Here is a 17,303-nt window from a genome sequence, read left to right as displayed (position 1 = left end):
TGTCTTAATGTATCACATGTAATATATATATACCAATGAATACGACAATAACATATATATTATTTGAATGTGTATATATGTACATATGTTTATACACATATATACACACACACACACATATATATACACACACACACATACATATATATTCAAAAATCTGAGGTTAACATTTCAAATACCTTGTTGATTACATGGGTGTTAGCTGTCATATATTTCATATATTTGAATTTTTCCTATCTTTTAAATATCCCCACATTTTTAAGTGTTAGTGATGTTTGATTTTGGAGAAGACTCTAAACGAATATAAATTCTGGAGTTTTTCGTTTGTTTCTATTTACTGGATTAGCTTTATTAAGATATTTCAAATACCATATGATTTACCCATTTAAAGTATACAATACAATGTTTCCTAATATATTCACAGAAGTATGCACCCATTGCCACAATAAGTTTTAGAACACTTCCATCTTCCCAAAGTGAAATCCCATGCCACTGAGGATGGCACTTGAAACGATGTAAAATGAATGAGTCAAATTTAGCTTATCATGTAGCTCCCCATTTGCCCCCAAGTCCCGGCACTCCTACCCACTTCCTGCCCTAGGAAGCCACATATCCACTGTCTGTGTCTATAGATTTGGAAATTCCATATTTAATTTCATATAAAGGGAGTCATACAATAGTGTGTTTTTGTGACTAGTCTCTTTAACTTAACGTCCTGCTTCCCAGGTTCATCCACGCTCCACTTCATGAGTGAGGTGCTATTATCATTTCCACTTACAGATGAGAAAATTGGTCTGAGGCTATATTTAGATTCAAAATGGCATAGAACTGACTTAGTCCAGATCTGCCTCAGTTGTAAGCTTGTGCTCATAACCCTTGCACACCATAGCCGGCCTTCTGTATCTGTGAGTTCTACATCCATGGATTCAACCAGCCTCAGATAAAAAATATATTTTTTAATAGCATCTGCGTTGAACATGTACAGACTGATTTTCTTGTGATAATTCCCTAAACAATACAGTTTATCAACTATTTCCATAGCATTTACACTGTATCAGATACTATAAGCTATCTAGATATGACTTAAAGTATATAGTAGAATGTGTGTAGGTTATGTGCAAATACTATGTAATTTCATATCAAGGACTTGAGCATTCTGAGAGTCTGGTATCTGCACAAGGTTCCAGAACCAATTCTCCATGGATACCAAGAGACAAATGCACTTCATTTATTTTTGGCTAAATAATATTCAATTATATTAATATACCAAATGTTATTTGTCAGTGTATCAACTGATGGTCATTTAAGTTGTCTCCACGTTTGGCTATGATAATGAATGCAGCTGAGAACACTTGTGCATGAGTTTTTGTGTAGATACATGTTTTTATTTCTCTTGAAATATACCTGGACACAGAATTGATAAGTGTGATAACTTTATGTTTAATCTTTTGTAGACTTGCCAGATTGTTTTCCGAGAGAACTTTGTACCACTACCAGTAGTATAGGATAATTCAAATTTCTCAACATTCTCACTAACAATTCTTATTATCCCTTTTTTATGACAGCCATGGTAGTGAAATGATATTTTACTCTTTGCTTAATTTGCACTTGACGGCTAATGTGAGGCTCTTTTCGTGTGTTTATTAGTCATTTGCACATCTTTGGAGAAATAGCTATTCAAATGCTTTGCCCATTTTTAAATTGGGTTATTTATCTGATTATAATTGAGATACAAGAATTATTTATATACTCTAGATAAAAATCTCAACAAATATATGATTTGTAAATATTTGTCTCTCACTCTGGGTTTTATTTTCACCTTTTTTATAGTGTCCTATGAAGCACAAAATTTATTATATTTTGTAAAATCCAACTTACTTTTTTCTTTCATCACCTGTGTTTTCAATGCTATATGTAAGAAAGTGTTACCCACCCAGTCTCAGGAAGATTTGCTTCTGTAGTTTCTTATAGGAATTTTATAATTTCAGCGCTTACATACAGGTCTATGATCCATGTTGGATTAATTTTTGTGTATGGTGTGAGAAAAAGTTCCAGCTTCATTATTTGCATATACATATCCAGTTGTCCCCATACCATTTTTTTGTAAAAAGTATTCCTTCTGCAATTGAATTGTTTTGACAACCTTGTCAAATGTCCGTTAACTGTCAAAGTGAGTATTTATTGCTGAACTCTAAACCCTATTCTATTAATCTAGAAGCACATCTCAGAGACACTACAGGTTCAGTTCCAGATGACCTCAATAAAGTGAGTTTCACAATAAAGCGAGTCACATAAATATTTTGGTTTTCCAGTGCAAATAAACATTATGTTTATACATATTTTGGTTTTTTAGTGCAAATAAAATTTATGTTTATTCTATACTGTAATCTGTTATATGCTATCATGTTAGCCATAATAGTATGCCTAACAAAGCAATGCACATACCTTAATTTAAAAATACTTTATAGATCTCTATCAATGGGTCAGTAAAAAAGAAAACATAAGTAAATAAATAAAAATACTCCATTGTTAAAAACACTAAGAATCATCCAAGGTTTCAGCAAGTTGTAGGCTTTTTGCTGATGAAGGGTCCTGCATGATGTTGATGGCTGCTGACTGATCAGGGTGGTGGTTGCTGAATGTTGGGGTGGCTCTGGCAATTTCTTAAAATTAGGCAGCAATGAAGCTGGCCACATTGATTGACTCTTCCTTTCACAAAAGACCTCTCTAGCATGCGATGCTGTTTGATAGCATTTTACTCTAAATAGAACTTTCAAAATTAGTCAACCCTCTTGAACCCCGCCACTGATTTATTAACTAAAATTATTTTTATTTTATTTATTTATTTATTTTTGAGATGGAGTCTTTCTCTGTCACCCAGGCTGAAGTGCAGTGGCGCAATCTCAGCTCACTGCAACCTCTGCCTCCTGAAGTCAAGAGACTCTCCTGCCTCAGCCTCTCAAGTAGTTGGGACTACAGGCATGCACCACTATGCCTGACTGATTTTTGTAGTTCTGGTAGAGACGGGCTTTCACCAGGTTGGCAAGACTGATCTTGAACTCCTGACCTGAAGCGATCCACTCGCCTCAGCCTCCAAAAGTGCTGGGATTACAGGCATGAGCCACAGCATCCAGCCCAATTAACTAAAATTAGGTAATACTCTCATCCTTTGCTGTCATTTCAACAATGTTTCCAGCATGGTCACCGGGAATAGATTCTATCTCAAGAAACCACTCCTCCTTCATTAAGACTGTGTTATGAAATTGCGGCATCCAGTCACATCATTAGGCTCCACCTCTAATTCTAGTTCTCCTGCTATTTTAGCACATTTGTAATTACTGTCTCCATTGAAGCCTTAAACCCCTCAAAGAGGCAGCATCAGCTTCCAAACTTCTATTAATGTTGATATTTTGGCCTCCTTCCATGAATTACAAACGTTCTTTATACCATCTAGAAAGAGGAGTCCATTTCAGAAGGTTTTCAGTTTACTTTGCCACATTTATCAGGGCAGTCGCTATCTATGGCAGCAGGGTGGATGTTTTGTTAACAGGCATGAAAACAATATTCCTGTCCTTGTACATCTCCATCAGAGCTCTTGGGTAGATTGTCAAAGCAATAATATTTTGAAGTGAATCTTCTTTCTGAGCAGCAAGTCTCAACTGTGGGTTTAAAATATTCAGTCAACCCTACTGTAAACAGCTGTCACCCAGGCTCTGTTGTTCCATTTGTAGAGCACAGGCAGAGTAGATTTAGCATAAATCTTAAGGGCCCTAGGATTTTTAGAATGACAAAAGAGCACTGGTTTCAACTTAAGGTCACCAGCGCATTAGCCCCTAACAAGAGAGTCAGTCTGTTCTTTGAAGCTCTATTTCTCCTCGCTAGCTATGAAAGTCCTACATGATATCTTCTTCCAATCAAAACCTTTTTCATCTACATTGAAAATCTCTTGTTGAGTGCAGCCACCTTTACCAATGATCTTAGCTAGAACTCTGGGTAACTGGCTACAGCTTCTGTTAGCTCTTGCTCCTTCATGTACCTTTATGGAGATGGTTTCTTTCCTTAAATCTCATGAACCACCTTCTGCTAGCTTCAAACACTTCTACAGCTTCCTCGCCCCCCCCCCCAGAATTTAGAATTGAGGAGCATTAGGGCCTTATGGAGAAGGAGGGAGATGAGGGAACAACTAGCCTGTGGAGCAGTCAGAACACACACACTATTCATTGATTAAATTTGTCCTTTTATAATGGGTGTGGTCCGTGGCACTTTAAAACCACAATATTAACACCAAAGATCACCGATTACAGATCACCGTAACAGATACAATTGTAACGAAAAAGTTTAAAATATTGTGAGACTTACTAATATGTGGCACAGAGACACTAAGTGAGCACATACTGTTGAAAAAACTGGTGATGTAGGCTTGATCAATGCAGGGTTGCCACAGATCTTCTATTTGTAAAAAAAAAAAAAAAGTGATATCTGCAAACTCAGTAAAATGAAGTATGCCTGTTCTTACGCCACTATGACTTTGTCTTCACTGCTACTATACTGCATTAAGTCCTGAAATTGGATAGTGTGAATCCTCCAACTTAGTCACTTGTAAAGATCATTTAGGCTATTCTGGGCTCCTTATATTTCCATATGAACATTATTATCAGCTTGTCAAATTCAGAAAATAAGTCAACTGGGATTTCAATAAAACCTAAATGATTTTGAAATCCAATAAGCACATTTATGTCTAATACTTTTGGTGTATCCAGAATATCTAAATTTTTTTTTTGAGACAGAGTCTCATTCTGTCTCCCAAATTCAATCTCAGCTCACTACAATTTGGAAACTATTACCTTTTTAATAATAGTAAGTCTTTTATTATATAAACATTGGATGTCTTTCCATTTATTTAAGTCTTCTTTAATTTCTTTCAATAATGCTTTGTGGATATCAGAGTATAAGTTTTCACTTTTATTGTGTTTATTACTAAGTATTTTTTATGTAATTGTACTTGAAACGTTTTAATTTTATTTTTGGATTCCTCATTCCTTGTATATAGAAATGCAATTGATTTTTACATACTGACTAATCCTGCAACCGTGCTTAACTCTTTTAGAATAGCTAATCAAAATTTCATTGGATTACTTAGATTTTTCTACATACAATGTCATGTTATTTGTAAAAAGATATTCTTCCTTCTAATCTGAATTTTTAAATTTATTTATGTTTGTTTGTTTTTACTAATTTCTTTACCTAGAACCCACAGCACGATGGTGAATGGAGGTGTGAGAGTGAACATCCTTGTCTTGTTTCTGATCTAGGTGAAAAGGCTTCAGTGTTTCACCATGAAGTATAATATAACTAGTAGATTTTTTATGTATTCCCTTTATCAAGTTGAGAAGTTTCCTTATAGTCTAATTTCTTCAACGTTTTTATCATAAGGTGGTGCTGGGTTTTGTCAAATGTTTTGCCTTACTAATAAAATGATTATACAGATTTTTTCCATTATTATATTAAAATGGTGGATTACATTAATTGATTTTAAGATGTTAAACAAATATTACATATTTAGGACAAATTGTATTTAGTCATGCTGTGTAATTCTTTTTTATATATCACTGTATTTTGCTTGGTTGCATTTTTTAAAGTTTCTGATCTATACCCGTAAAAATATTTTTCTATAGTTTTTGCATGTGATGTCCTTGTTTTGTTATTAGAGTAATACTTACATCATAGAATAAGTTGGAAACTATCTTCTGATCTTCCATTTTATAAAAAAGTTGGTTACGAATTGATATAATTTCTTCTTTAAATGAAGAAATTCACCACCAGTAAAGCCTTCTGGGTATGGGCTTTTCTCTAGATAGCTTTTAGATTACTAATTGAACTCATTTGCTTTGTATAGGTCTACTCAAATTTTTAATTTCTTCTTTAGTTAGTTTTCTCAGTGTGTGTCTTTCTGGGAATTTGCCCATTTAACCTGTTACCAATTTTGTAGGCATATAGTTGTTCATGATAGTCTCTTATAATCCTGTTATTTCCCTAAGGTAAGTATTCCCTTTCTTATTTCTGATTTTAATAATTTGAGTCTTCTACTTCCCTGTCTAGGTAAAGGCTTGTCAATTTTATTGATATTTTTAAAGAACCAATTGGTACTTTTGTTTTAGAAATAATTTTAAGACAGACATCCATTTTAATGACTTTTATGCCAGCACCGTGAAAGATCCCAAAGACTCATGCCTGGAGAGAATATGATGTCTTCCAGAATAGTATAGCCAGCCCTCCCTCCCTCTCACTACACACCAGAATGAGATGGCACCAATTTCAAATGTATTTAAAGAAAACGAATACTAAGTCATCTGTTTCTTTCCATAATTCTAAGAAACTTTTCAACCCAAACAAATAAATTACATTGACTATTAGTACTTCAAGAAATCTCTGAAACTATTATTTTAAACTGCTTTTGACAGAGAAGAAACTGAGATAGGTATATGAATTTATTTTATCTTGAGCTTTTTTATTTTTGTGTTTAAAATAGCTTCTACCTGCTCAGGTTAAGTCTCAGTCTGTTCTCCGAGCTCTAGACTCATGAATTCAGGAAATCTTTATTGAGTGCTAATTACGTGCCATAGAGTATTCTATGTGCTTATTACGAAAGGTCGATGATGCCTCTGTCCTCAAAGCAATTCTATTATGAACGAAATCAAATTTTCAACTTTGGACATTCCTCTTTTGATATTTGTGAGGCATTTCAAAACTAATATTTCCCAAATGCTACTCTTGAATTCTCTCCCTTGAGACTTGCCATCTCCCCCCACCACCCTCATCACCCCCAATCCACCCTTCATCATCTCAGTAAATAACACCAACAGTCATGAAGTTCAAGCCAAAATCATTTTTGGCTACTCCCTTTTCTTTTTGACCGTCAGAAAATCTTATGCTTCTGATTCAAACTGTTACCTCTAATAAGCTGTCTTCTTTGCGCCTTCATTAGTCCAAACCATCGCCATCTCTACCCTCTTAACTCTTTCTCCTCCTTGCCCCCAGCCCAGGATCTTTACCCAGGATCCAAAGCAAACTTCACCCCATGTAAACCTGACTGTGTCAATCCTCCCCTACAAGCATTGTTGTGGCTTCTTACTGCACTTAACATCAACTCTGAAGTCCCTGACACTGACTTGGTTACTTGGCTCTTGCTTTCCTCTCCAGCTTCATCATGAATCCCCCTTGCTCGGCATGGTCTATGCTGACTAGTCTTCTGGTACTGCATCAACATTGGTTCAAGGAATGAACGGAGAACAGCAAATCCTTCGGGATTTCTTAGAAACAATTTCTAACACCTTCTTTGTGATCTAGTGACAACATCTTAGTTATCTCCCTTTTAGAGAGATTTTTCTGAACCATATATTCTGAACATAACAGGCACCAACAGCAGAAACATACGAAAAAATTAGAATATACTGCACCACAGAATATTTACTGGATTATTCTAAGTATCAGATGTGGTTTCAGTGACAGGTCTATGTTTCTATCCTGAGTACCAGGAAGTGCATGAAGTCAAAGCAATGTCAGAGATTAAATTTTCTTTTGTTTCCAGACCCATAGTAGAGCAAAAATCCCTGAATTTCCTCTAGAAATAAAGTCTGATTTCTAGAGGTAGATGAGAAAAAAAGAAAGTGATCTTTGAAGTAATGTATTGTGCCATTCTCCATCCTCTTTGGAAAATTAAATGCTTTTTTCTTCCTAGTACTTAGACTTCACTTATAATTAAAAGTAGAAAAGGAAGAACCATAACTTCTTTCTTCAGATGATCATAACTGCTTGATAGAAGGTCTTTAACAAGCTCCCACTCTAACTGTTGTTTTCATGTTTTGGAATGGCTTAATCCTGGACACGATAACACCCTCAAAAAGCAAGTGCATTAAGCTGTGACAGTTTTCCACTGACCTAAGCAATTGCATTAGGAAAACGCCATTAGCAGTTCCCTCTCTTCATCTGTTCTCCCCTCATCCTCCCCACCAGTAAAAGCTATGCTCAATACTACTATTAAATTACCCTTAGAAATACGCTCCTTGAAGAAAATCAATGCACATGTGTTTTAGCACTTGTCACAGATAGATCAAACGGCCAATCTAGCATATATTATTCCACTCAAAGGTTTCAATTTTAAACTAGCTCCTTTTTGGTGGCACATTTTATGAGCTCACATCCAAATGAAGAAAAAGAATACAGTGGGTGAGGATGGGGCAAAGCAGAAGGATGAGTCTCACTATCATTCCAACCAGTTTTTCTGCATCTCTGTAGTGTTTACTGGTGACAATTAAAACCACCTGATGGAATGAGGTAAAACTGGTGGGACCGTGGTAGCAGGGAACCAGAGGCCTAAAGCCCAAACTTGCTATGATTCAACTTAGAACGCTTAGAACACTCATCCTTCACTAGTGGCCGAGGATGTGCTCCCTCTTGTGATCATTTCTTCTTGCTTAGTAACTACCTACTTTCTACCAGAAGGTAACATAGCATGGTGGTTAAGGTATAGGAACTAAAACTAGTGAGTGACTCAATTACTGTATAGATGTATAAACTCAGGCATTCAATTAATATGTATGTCAATTTTTCTACTTAAAAATAGGGATAGTTCCTAAATTAGAGTGCTGTTGGAAGAATTAAATCAGTTTAATATGTAAAGCATTCAAAACAATACCTGGCATATGGAAAGCCATGCTATTAACTATTATTATTTAGGATGCTTGCTAAGAAGAAACGTTATTATTCCTGATAAGAATCCTTGAGACACATTACATAAATAATTTCCACTTTAATCCATAATGGAATAACTGTATTAGAATAGACCGCTGGCCATAAACAGCTATAAAATATCAAATATAACTGTCTTCAGTCAATAAAGAGCAGGCAACACAAGACTGAAATGGCTGATGGAAGGTGAGCCCCACAATTCACCAGGTTTCTGCCTGGAGACAATTTCCCAACCAATTGCATGAAGCTGGAGTCAAAGCAGAGCACTGTGTTTCTGCAGAGCTGAAGTGGAAAAATCATATTTCAAAGCAGCTGGGGATTCTAGAATTTACAAGGTGGCAAACTAGAGAGGAGGAAACTGTGAAAAGGAAGCCTCACAAGATGTTCCGGGAGGCCCCTGCTAGTCTGTGGCTGAGGGAGTCCCCCACTGAGCAAGATAACCAGAAGTTTACCAGGTGGCAGCTGCTATGTAATTAAAAGCAGAACATAGCTACTAAAGGCACTGCTGGGAAAAATGCAGTGCCAGGAGATTTTGAAATTTAGGCCCTGCTAGAATGCTGAGATCTACTCCTTAGCCCATGAAGTCTAGCTGAGAGACCAAAATGGTGGTCTTATGGTGTAATGACTACATACAGAGAGTGACTTATGCTAAACCCTCTCTAGAAAAGCCTCAAGTGAAGCCCTGACAAGATCCAGTCTGGACACCAAGTTTGAAAGTTGAATCTTCGCTGGTTAGATCAGTGTGATCAGCCAGCGATTGAGCTACCTGTTCAAACAGGAATCAACAGTCTTTAGAGTAAGGGAACAGAACCTAAAGACTGTATACTGTGTTATCTATAATACCAATATTCAACAAAAAAATCAATAGTCCTAAAAAGAAATAGAAAACTGTGATCTAGCCTTAAGAATAAAATCCACCCATAGACACCAAACCCAGGATACCAGATGTTAGTTAGCAGTCAAATATTTAAAGCAGCAATTATAAATATATTCAAAGAATTAAATAAAAGTGTGTTCACAAAATTATAGGAAAATATGATCTAAATGAATGAACAGACATAATCTCAACATAGAAATTGAAACGATAGAAAAAGAACCAAATGAAAAACTGATAAGTACACCATTTAAATGAGAAACTGACTAGATGGACTCATTAGCATCTTCAAGATGGCATTAAAAAGCCACTGATTTTGAAGACAAATAAATAGAAATTATGCAATTTTAAGAGAAGAATAAATGGCTTTATAAATTAAATAGCGCCTCAGGGACATACAGAATGCTATTAAATGAATTACTTTGTGTGCAATTAGTGCCTAAGAAAAAGAAGAGAGTGACATTGTGCAAATATTTTAAGATACAGTGGCAGAGAGCTTCCCACATTTTGTTTAAGATCAACTTGTTGATCCTAGAAATTCTGCAAGCATCAAACAGAGTAAATATAAAGAGAACCACACCTAGGCACATCATAATCAAACTGCTGGAAACCAAATAAAAAGAGCACATTGAACAGAAATAACAGCAATAGCAATACTCTGACTTCTCATCAGAACAATAGAGGATGAAAGACAGTGGAACAGCCTCTCCCAATCGTTAAAAAGAAAGGGAAACAGTCCACACAGAAATTGTACAGCCAGCAAAAGTTTCACAGGCAGGAGTGCAATGAAGACCTTTTCTATAAATGAAAGCTTAGAAAATTTGTTGACAGCAGACTTTCACTGTAAGAAATTAAAAAATATATTTCTCAGCTCAAAGGAAAATGATGCCAGATGGAAACTCAGATCTATAGGTAAAAATGATAAATATGTGGGTACATATAAATGAGCATGTTTACTTCTCATAATTTACTTTAAAAACTGCTATTTAAAGCAAAAATAATAACAGTATAAGATGGAATTGAAAACATATGAAAAAGTAATTTATATGACAATAATCACACAGAAAACAGGGACAGGTAAATATATAATAGCCAATAGGAAGCAAGAATCAGAAAGTGTCAGGTGTGAAATGTGAAAGAGAAGGATACATATTATTAATTATAGAGAAACCACTAAAATTATAATAGGAGTTATAGCTCAGAAGGTAATAGAAGAAATAAATTAGCAATCTGAAAGTACTGTATTAACATAGGAGGCTGGAAAGCGAAAAACAGAAAACAAAAACAGATAAAACATACAAACAAACAAACAAAAAAAACAAATTGCAATATGGTAGACTTAAACCAAAACAATAATTACATGAAATGTGAAGGGATTAAAAATGCCAATTAAAAGGCATAGATTAACAGACTGCATAGGAAAACACAAACAACTGTTAGCTGTCTATGTAAGACACACTTTATAGAGAAATAGGCATGTTTAAAAGGATGGAAGGAGATAAGCAGCAAGCATAAGAAAGTTGATGGGGGTTTATTAATATCAAACAAAGTGGAAATCAGGAAAAAGTATATTACAAGAGATAATGTAAAATAGTGTATGATAAAAGAGCAATTTACCTGCAAGGCGTGCTAATCTTAAAAATGTATTCACCTAGTAAGAGAGTATCAAAATCCATAAAGCAAATACTGACAAAATTGACTGAAGAAATGGACAAATCTGCAACAAAAGTTGGATATTTTAATTCCACTCACTCAGTAACTGCTAAAAATGTAGCCAAAAAATGAAGAAGAAAATGTAAGATCTAAACATGGTTGTCAACCAACTTGACCTAATCAACATTTACAGGCCACTACACCCAACAGTGCCATCATACACGTTCTTTTCAAATGTGTGTAAACTATTAACCAATATATACCATTATCCTTGGCCTTAGAACAAGTCTGAATAAAATTTAAAGCCTGAATTAGAAATTACAAGCAACAAAAAAGCACAGATTTCTAAATAACCCATGGATCAAAGAAGTCAAAAAAAATTACAAATTATTTAAAATGAAATAATAATGAAATATATAAAAATTTTAAAGATGCCCCTAAAGCAATGCTCACAGAGAAATTTATAGATTTGAAATGACTGTATTAGAAGACTTACATAAAAAAAAACTATATTTCCACCGTAAGTAGATAAAGAAGAAAAATCTAAATCCTAGTTATATAGACACAAAGCAACAACAAACATAAGAGCAAAACCCAATGAACTACAAAACAAACAATAAAGAAAACCTTATCTCAAACTTTGTTTTTTTAATATATTAATAAAATTTATCAAAATCTCTAAAAAGAATAATCATGATTAAGCAAAGAAGGTCAAATTACCTACTGAAGAATAAACTTGGGGCTATCACTAGAGATCTTCTAGCTATTAAAAGGAAAACAGGAAAATGGCATTAATAAGTTATATCCATAAACTTGACAATTCTGATATTAATAAAAATCAAAAATTTCTTTGAAAAGTGCACTCTATAAAAAATCTGTAAGCCCCATATCACTTCAAAAAATAAAACTTACAAATCTACGATAAATTCTTCTATTGATTCATCCCACTTCACACACACTGATTCTGAATGCAGCTGTCTAAGAAGCACCTCTTAAAGTGCTGTGGGTTTCTCTCCCTCCATCTCTGAATGGCCTTCCAACGACCACATCTTTGTGTAGGCGGCCAGACCTGCCTGAAGGGAAATCAAGGAATCATGGACATAAAAGGGCAGGTCAGACCTCGAGTAGTATTCTTCTCTGGGCATCTTTTCTGTTAAATACTCAGAATTCCCACTCCCAGCTAAACGCATATCAGTTAAAGGGATAGAATTTATAAATCTCTGGTACATTCTCTCATTCATTCAAGGATGGATTAATACCTCTCTTAAACAAACTCTAGCCTGAAGAGGAAATTCTTCCCAATGTATTTGTTAAGGCCATCAAAATTCTGATTCCTAATCTGGACAAAGACATCACAATAAAAGAAATCACATATTACATGAGTAAATATGAATCATTCATTCATTCAAGAGAAATATTTTTAATAGTTCTTTCTGCTGGCAATGAATTTGATTGAACTACATGAAATTGCTGTATCGTATGTCTAGCTGCAGATTTAAAAAGTCAAATACCAGCAATTTCATTTGGTTCAATTTTATACTAGGGGCTGGGAAGAAAATACAGTTCTCTACCTAATAACGTTTACAGTTTAGAGAAGGTAGGCAGGCATGTCCACATGTGATCACAAGACTATATAATAAAGAGCCGACTGCAGGATGTGAAGACAATGTAGCATGGTGGGAACCTAAGTGAGAAATCTCTACCTGCCCTGTCTTGATGCACAGTGTAACAGTATTCAGCAGGAAAGCATGCTGGAAAGGAATTCCTGGCAGTCGGAACAGAATATGCAAATGCACAGTGCTACAAGAAAGATCACTGTGTGGGATCATGGTAAACACAGTGAAGGCTGAAGGCTGGATCCTGAAGGGTTAGCACATTTTTTCCCAAATAAATTTGATGATCATTTTGTGATGATATTTTACAGATGTGGGTATAACCCTGTGATGAAGCTTTCACTTTCCTAGTTAGTGAAAATGAAACACAATGATGAGCAGGTATGATTGTCTTCTTTCCTTGCCTTATCTTTTCCTTCACCGACTTGCTGCAATCCTAATTATTGAAACGAATTTGTAGCAATTTGGGACTGTACTGAATATCTCTTGGCAAAGTACACAGGATTTCAGAGCTGAAAGTAATTCTCCTGAAAAGCAGTAACACATCATTAATTATCCTATTAATATGCTCTGAAGCCTGCTTAGAGAAGGTCTCTTAGTGATAACCAGGACCTCTAGCCAAAGGACGGTGCTGAGTTGCTGAAAGCTTTTACTTTCAGATACAAACGTAATTCAGATGGCAATACCTTTGTTATTCTAAAAGCCCAAAAAGAAAAGCTGTGCTTTTTAAAAATTGTGTTGGGTGGTGCTTTTTTAAAAGTTTGCTTGTTTTTACCCCACTGACAGCTTCTGGAAGGCTACACTCAAAGAAAGAAGCTGTCTGGAGAGTTTAAAGAAAGTGCCACTCACTCTCAGTATTTAAAAGGAAAAACGGAAGCAGCAAAAATTAGTGCTAAGTTAATTTTCTTCCATAATGCTAACCACCTTCCTTACTAAACTGTTCACTGATACGCTGAGAAGCAGCACACGTGGCTAATTTACCATTCATTTCCCTGGGCCACTGGGATTGTGGTGTTTACAGCAGTAAAATAGTGAAATGAGATGGGAAGACAGAGGAAAGAACTAGATCATCCAAACATCAGTTCCCCCCATGCTCCAGGGCTGACTTAGGAACCTCATTTGGACAAAGCAGCTCTGAGCTGCAGTCATCAGGGTGCTATGCTGGCTGTGTGCCAGGAGAAGGGCTAAGTGCTGAACCAGGATGATTTTACTGAAGTTCATGCGGGTGCATGGAGCTTACTTTTAATGTTCCTTACTATAGATTATAAATCTTAACAACATTTTTAATATTGTATTTTTAAGTGTTCCCCAGGGTTAATAAAAGTCTGGAGTCTCCACTAAGCATAATATGCTGATAGCTCATTTATTTAAAATGCCATCTTAAAAATAAAAATTTTAATTAAAAAAAGTGTTTATTTATAATTCATGTTAAATTCTATGAGAACTGGTCTCTGAATAGTTCACATTCATCCCCACTTCACACACACTGATTCTGAATGGGGCTTAGCCAAGAAGCCACCTCTTAAAGTGCTTCAGAATTCTTTTCCTCCATCTTCTGAGCCAGGCTTCCAAGGACCACATTTTTGTGTAGGCAGCCAGACCGGCCTATAGGGAGCCATGGAATCATGACCATGAAAGGGCAGGTCAGGCCTCAAGTCTCATTCTGCTCTGAGCATCCTTTCTGTTACAATTCCTACCCCCAGGTAAACCTTGCCTTGCTGGATACAAGTGGAAAGAAAAGAAGGGCTCTAGTAATGGAAACTTCCAAGCACCAGCATGTCTAGATTCGGATCAGAAGCAAATACCAAAGAGTGATGTTGAAAATGGAATTTGATGGCTGTACCTTCAAAATGTCTGCTCTGGGCACCTCAAAGCCATGGCACCTAACAGTGGAGGAAGGAAGAGGTTGCCTGTTATCATCCTAAGGGCTGAGTCTTTACACTACCAGCTCTCCCTCTCAGGTCAGGCCAGCTCCTTGACCTCAGTTTAATGAATTTCTTCCCTGTTTATAAAGCTCTTCAGGTGCAGCGTGGGTGGGGATAATGCATTCCCTTCTTGGGTATTCATTCCAGCATTTAACAATTTTCAGAGTGCTTCCTGAAGCCTAACCTGATAGGTTCACTGTCGGTGTCAGGGAATTTCATAATTAACATCTGGCACATTTTTAGGTCCCCCGCAAGAGTTGTGCACTAACTACCTACCAGCTCTTTGCAAAGGGTTTAGTATCTTGTAAGGCCCCCCAAAATATTAATTAACCAATCAAACTGCTCCCAGCTGCAATTTGAACTCATTTCTTCTCTAGGTTGGGAAACAGGGAATTTGGTCATTATTCTCTCCATTAAAATCCTGCCCAGACATAACGATTATTATTAAATCCCTCTTACTTCTCTTTTTAGCACCAAGGGGTTTCAATTATTTTCACCTTTCTTCAGAGTTGCAATTCATAGACTCACAGGTGCAGAAGGGACTTAACAATGTAACTCAATCAATAATTATTTCCAAGGCGGATCGAGACCCCCTCAGATTTACTCCCATACTGTGCCATCCCATCCAGATGCAGTTTTCTAGAAGAGCCTGGTTACGCCCCAGGAGAGTGGCTGTTTTGGTTTAAAAATCTGCCCTGGACATGTCAACACCTCTTTCTTTTGGTTATGGTTTTGTGTATTTTTTCTTATGTGTCTGTATTTATAGCTTTGTTCCACATCAGAGTAAGAATAGAGACAGACCCTTTGCCGCTAATTAGAGCCCCACATGTTAATGAACCCCCACCACTCTGCTGCCTTAGAGTGTCGGCAACCCCACAGGAAATTAATAAGAGCCTTAATCACTCAGAGAATCGAAAGGTCACTGCTCACTAAGGGTTCAAATGCAGAAACGGCAACACAATCATACCCTATTTTAAAAGCATAAAAACCACCCATGGGTGTGAAGAGTCTAACGCTCCATCAATAAGCAGACAGATTAGAGCATCAGCTTGGTCATAGGACTAAATGAACATAATCACAGAACAGTTAGTTGCTTATCCTCAAATTATATTAATATATACAGGGATGTGGTCATCTCTTGTACCTCTTAGTTCATTTCTCCAGCTTAGATGCAGTGACTTGGAGCATAAAATGAACAGACTGGATTCCCCAGCATTTTAGCCTTACTTTTCTCATAGCTAGCTGTGCATCAGCTTCATCAGGTGCCCTTTTAACCTAACCTTATGGAATCACAACTTTAAGGAGCAAATGGGACAGGGAAAGAGCACGTTCTTGGTCAGGCCATTCCCTGAGCGGCCAGGGATGAAGAGCACTAATCTTCCATCTCCCAAGAAGGAAGATATTTACACTGTTCATTGCAAAGTATAGATCAGTTTCCTCAATTTTACTCCCTGTGTCTGAAAGGTGAGCCTGAGCAACAGGCTTCAATAAAAAGTAGAAACAAGAAATTATACAATCCATTGCAATAAATGTTCCTAATCCACCCTACTGAGGGTAGAAAATTGAAACAAAGAAATAGTGTTGACACTTAGAAAATTAACATTACAGAATCAAGAGGGAGAAAGTTTTAAAGTCAAGTGCTACGAAGAGGTTATGAACTGAAAGCTGAGGCAAGACTATTAGAGCTAGTAATTAGGAGGTTATTGGAAATGTTTTAAAGCAGCGTTTCAATAGCATGATGAAGTAGAAAACCAGATGGTCTGCTCCCTTCTTTTATCTGTCTATTAAAAGTGGATCCAACATTTAGAACTCGGCTAATATTCTACTTCCAACTAAATGTAATTGCCTGTTCCTTGGAACTACAATGATCATGATTATCTTATCACTAATTCTCCTGCTCTGTGTTATTACACAGATTGTTATTAGTTATCATTTTGTATATATCTCCCTCACTAACATAAATTCTGCTTCAGGGTAGGAGCCTGCTTTCACTAGTACCTTTCTATATCTCCCTAGCATTTGATACAGTGATTCCCACATAATATCTTCTCAAAAAATATTTGTCGAAAGCAAGATGAATTAGATCTATACAAATGTCCTATAATTCAAGGTTTGCACAGCTATGATTTACTAAATGAGACCTCCCTGAAAATACAGAGTAGTTCTATAAAACTTATAAACTTTCAACTTAATTTAAATTAAAACTCAGTGAAAATCAATAAAGTATTCCCTTTTGATTCCAATAGATTCGCTTTTTAAATAATTTTATTGTTTTTGAATTTAATTTCTGTGAATTTGGTGCTTTTTTTAAAGATAACTTTACATTTTGATGATATCTTCAGGAGATCTTGGTTTATACTTTTTCAGCTCAAAGGTCATGTCCATCTGCACATCTCTTTTAGAGAACTCATACATCAAAACAACGTCTAAATTACAACTAGGCAGCATGTCTGAAGTCAGTGATAGAACTGAATTAGAACTCTGAACATA

At 36.0% G+C, this 17,303-nt stretch overlaps 1 protein-coding gene across 14 annotated transcripts in view; it reads right to left on the bottom strand.

The window, feature by feature from the left end:
* Positions 1–17,303, bottom strand: part of OPCML (opioid binding protein/cell adhesion molecule like) — a 1,152,901-nt gene that overhangs the window by 406,486 nt on the left and 729,112 nt on the right. The gene's annotated exons all lie outside the window — the stretch shown is intronic.

This window comes from Sapajus apella, unplaced genomic scaffold (genome assembly GCF_009761245.1).
Source record: "Sapajus apella isolate SASKATOON/1434 unplaced genomic scaffold, GSC_monkey_1.0 scaffold16, whole genome shotgun sequence".
Taxonomy (NCBI): domain Eukaryota; kingdom Metazoa; phylum Chordata; class Mammalia; order Primates; family Cebidae; genus Sapajus; species Sapajus apella.
The sequence above is the reverse complement of the archived record's forward strand: the minus strand, read 5'-3'. Positions and strand labels throughout refer to the sequence as shown.